Source organism: Theropithecus gelada, chromosome 3, assembly GCF_003255815.1.
Source record: "Theropithecus gelada isolate Dixy chromosome 3, Tgel_1.0, whole genome shotgun sequence".
NCBI classification, from domain to species: Eukaryota; Metazoa; Chordata; class Mammalia; order Primates; family Cercopithecidae; genus Theropithecus; species Theropithecus gelada.
The window spans coordinates 68,171,965-68,176,899 of NC_037670.1; positions in this window are offsets into that span (position 1 = coordinate 68,171,965).

Here is a 4,935-nt window from a genome sequence, read left to right on the forward strand (position 1 = left end):
AGAGGTATGGACTAAATATTTCTGGACAATGACTTTCAGCTTTAGAAACTCTGAGAAAGGACCTGGTGTGGTGGCTCACGCCTGTAATCCCAGCACTTTGGGAGGCTGAGGTGGGAGGATCACAAGGTCAGGAGATCAAGACCATCCTGACTAACACGGTGAAACCCTGTCTCTACTAAAAATACAAAAAATTAGCCGGGCGTGGTGGCAGGTGTCTGTAGTCCCAGCTACTCGGGAAGCTGAGGCAGGAGAATGGTGTGAACCCGGGAGGCGGAGCTTGCAGTGAGCCGAGATTGCGCCACTGCACTCTAGCCTGAGCGGCAGAGTGAGACTCTATCTCAAAAAAAAAAAAAAAAAAAAAAAACTGAGAAAGGGCTGGGTGTGATGGTGCACACCTGTAGTCCCAGCTACTTGGGAGACTGAGTAGGATTGTTTGAGCCTGGGAGGTCGAGGCTGCAATGAGCTGTGACCATGTAACTGCACTCCAGCCTGAGCAACAGAGTGAAATCCTGTCTTTAAAAAAAAAAAAAGGAAGAAACTGAAAAAGTGAGTCCTCCCCTCTCTGAAGGTGTTGGAGAGGGTGGACGTAACCAGCCCTGGCCACTCTCAGGCCACACTCTGCTGGAGTGCCTCAGGCTCCTCTCAGTTTTCCATTTCCACAGCAAGAAGTCAATCATACTTCATTTTACAGATGAGGAAATTCAGGCAGAGGAAGATGATTCAACATCCCAGGGTCACATAATCTGAAGTGGGAAAGTGCTGAGAATCTGGTCTGTTTAGCTCCAAAACTTGTTTTTTCCTGTGGAAGGGGACAGTCACTAAACATTTCTTTGAAAACCTACCAGCCTGTCTTATGTGGATTTATCTCATTTAACCTCCTGAATTAATCTGGGAAATAAATACCAGCCTCATTTTACAAGCAAAGAAATTCAGTTTCAGAGATGTTAGATAGAGCCTGGCGCAGTGGCTCACACCTGTAATCCCAGCACTTTCAGAGGCAAGTGGATCACTTGAGGTCAGGAGTTTGAGACCAGCCTGGCCAACAAGGTGAAACCCTGTCAAAATACAAACCCAAAAAATACAAAAATTAGCCAGGCGTGGAGGCACGTACCTGTAGTCTCAGCTGCTCGGGAGGCTGAGGTGGGAGAATTGCTTAAACCCGGGAGGTGGAGGTTGCGGTAAGCCAAGATTGTACCGCTGCACTCCAGCCTGGGTGACAGAGTGAGACTCTGTCTCAAAAAAAAAAAAATGTTAGCCCAAGCCCAGGGTTACATGGCTCCAGTTGATGACACAGGAATCTGAACCCAGGTCAGTGCAAAAAGTCTCACTCACAAGTCTGCTTAAGGGGGTCTGCAGCTGACCTGTGGACATGCGATGGCACTTACATTCTTCTGGTTTGCTTGAGGCCACACGTAGAAAAGTATCTATAAAGCCCTCACGTTAATGTCTCACATGTAGAGCCAGGTGGCCTTTTGAGCTTAGGTAGCTTTGTGCCTGTTTATCGTCTGGGCTTTCAAAAAGAGTTTGTGGAATAGGTATATATGAGATGTACATGTATTTCCTGGATGGACAGAAGCCATGACTCCCTATTTAGTATGGAACCAGGCAAGCCTGGCACTCAGTATTCAGTTTAGCACTTCCTGCACACGAGCAGGCTCATCTAGTCTCCAGTCCAGCCTTACAAGCCCCTCACATGCCCAGAATGCCCGTGGGGAACTAACACTCTGGGAATTGCCTGTAGACTCCATAGCCTCCTGCCACAGCTGAGTGTGAGTGTGGACCTCAGCAGCTGAGGAACTCTGCTCCAAGACTGCTTGGTGGAGTTCAGCAGCAAAACCCTATGTGACAGCTTATCCTGTCAAAAACTTGCTCCTGCTCCCACACATGCCCCAACACAAGCTGCTTTTTTTTTTTTCTCACTTCTCATCAGGGGCATCAATTCCTCAATCCCCGTTCCACTTTGACTGCCTCTGCCCACTTCCTGCTATCTTCTTCCCCAACAGCCACATACTTCTGGAAACTGTCATGAGAATCTGTTTCAGATATTCTTCCTGGAGCACATTCATACTGTATTCACACATTGCAGAGCACACATTCTGATCTTCAGTTCTGACCGTTTCTTCAGATTTACACACATCCTGTCATTTTCCACTCCCTATGCTCTTGTAGTCACCTCCTAATCACCCAGTTTTGTTTGTTTTTTTAGAGACAAAGTCTCATTGTGTTATCCAGGCTGGTCTCGAACTCATGGGCTCAAGCAATCCTCCTGCCTCAGCCTCCCAAAGTACTGGGATTACAGGTGTGCACCACCATACCCAGCCCAGTTTTCCAGTTTTAACCCATTCTACATACCACTGGCAGACCGTCCATATACCACATTTTAGACTGTCCCTAAAATGTGGCCCTCTGAGTTTGGCAAACCCTGCTCTAGTCAGTGCCTGTCTCATCCAGAAAGGCAAGGCCTTGTGTCTGCATCTGAGGACACATACTCAAGCTGCTTCCTCTACTGGTCCTCTATCATCAAGTTTGGTTTTCTCCCACCGGTGGGTGTGATTTCCTTTCCAGTTCATCCTCTGGTCCTGATGTATTTAAAGTCTGCCATATGCCACTGCAGGGACTTTGCACGCAAACTGCTACTGTCCGGCTGCCACCCTCAAGAAGCTTAAAACCTAAGTGAAGGAAGGAGACATGGGCATATAGACGGATTCCAGGCACAAGGCTGCATATTGTTGTATGACAGGGCGCCAGATGTGCGGTACTGGCCCCTTCCCATTGTCCAGAGATTTTTTTTTTTTTTTTTTTTTTTTTTGACAGAGTTTTTGCTCTTGTTGCCCAAGCTGGAGAGCAGTGGCACAATCCAGCTCACTGCAACCTCCGTTTCCCAGGTTTGGGCGATTCTCCTGCCTCAGCCTCTTGAGCAGATGGTATTACAGGCACGTGTCACCATACACAGCTAATTTTGTTTGTATTTTTAGTAGAGATGGAGTTTTGCCATGTTGGCCAGGCTGGTCTCATACTCCTGACCTCAGGTGATCCACCCGTCTTGGCATCTCAAAGTATTGAGATTACAGGCACGAGCCACTGTGCCTGGCCACAGATTGTTTGTTCAGGTAAAAACTAAGATTTTTTTTAGGCCAGGTGCGGTGGCTCAAGCCTGTAATCCCAGCACTTTGGGAGGCCGAGACCGGCGGATCACGAGGTCAGGAGATCAAGACCATCCTGGCTAACCCGGTGAAACCCCGTCTCTACTAAAAAGTACAAAAAAAAAAAAAACCAGCTGGGCGAGGTGGCGGGGGCCTGTAGTCCCAGCTGCTCGGGAGGCTCAGGCAGGAGAATGGCGTGAACCCAGGAGGCAGAGCTTGCAGTGAGCCGAGATCCGGCCACTGCACTCCAGCCTGGGCGACAGAGCGAGACTCCGTCTCAAAAAAAAAAAAAAAGTTTTTTTTAAAGCTGGATGTAGTGGCTCCTGCCGATAGTCCCAGCTACTTAGGAAGCTGAAAGCAGGAGGAATCCTTGAGCCCAGGAGATCAATACCAGCCTGGGCAGCATAGTAAGACCCTCATCTCCCCACCAAAAAGAATTTTAATTTTAAGGTTCTTTTATAAGGTGTTCTAAGGAAAAAAACATGTTTTTAAGTGTTCCAAAGTACCCACATATAAACACCTCAGAGTTCAAAGGCGGAGATTTCCACTCAGTGGCTAGGAGTGTCCTGGGAGTGTGAAAGTGAGAGCCTTGGCCGGGCGTGGTGGCTCAAGCCTGTAATCCCAGCACTTTGGGAGGCCGAGACGGGTGGATCACGAGGTCAGGAGATCGAGACCATCCTGGCTAACACGGTGAAACCCCGTCTCTACTAAAAAATACAAAAAACTAGCCGGGTGAGGTGGCGGGTGCCTGTAGTCCCAGCTACTCGGGAGGCTGAGGCAGGAGAATGGCGGGAACCCGGGAGGCGGAGCTTGCAGTGAGCTGAGATCCGGCCACAGCACTCCAGCCTGGGCGACAGAGCTAGACTCCGTCTCAAAAAAAAAAAAAGTGAGAGCCTTGGAGATGGGGATACCAAGCTAAGGGAGGGGAGGGAAGGAGAGAAAAAGGGAGAGGGAGGACAGAAGGCGGAAAGAAGAAGGAGGGGAAGGAGGAGATGGGAAGAAAAAAGAAGTGGAGGGAAGGAGAGATTGAGAGGGAGGCAGCACAGACAGGCAGGCATTCCACAAGAGAATGAGAGCTGTGGCATGTCAAGTTGCTGAGGGGCAAATTCCCTCCTGGGATCAGTAGGTAGTAGAGACTGACTGAAAGGGAATGCCACCCTATAAGGGGTTAGGTTTTGTAGGGTGATGCTTACTCTCTGCCTCACGCTGTTCACATGTCCACACCACTGGTTGATGAATCTCCTCACACTGCTTTGAGAGTACAAAGACAAGTCCAGTAGCAGGGTGGAGGATGAGTTTGGGGAGGAAGGGAGCTTGGGGTAGACAATCGGAAAATGAAGATCACTGGATCTTAATGAGATGGGGTTGAGTCTGGATTGGCATATCTTATTCTACTCCAAAGACATGTGACAGTTCTGCACCAACACAGCTGAGGAGAGAGAAAAAGAACCTCTTGAAAGCAACAGCATTCGAACCATTTTTCCACACCAAGGAGAGTTACAACCCCAGAGTGGGTCAAGGCTTTGAGAGGACCCTGAGCCCTGAGGCCTTGGCCCAAGAGCAAGTCCTCAGAATTATGACATAGTCTAAATTGCCACTTGCCAGAGGAGAATGGGAGCCCTTTAAAATTCACAAGTAAGTTGTTCTTGGGATAAATCCCAATTTGTTCCTGTCTGCTGATACCTTCATCCTTCCTTGGTCAGGAAGAAAAGAAAATAAAACTTCCTGTTTCTCCAGTACAGTCCAGAGATGACCAATCACATTTACCCACTTTTTTTTTTTTTTTTTTTTT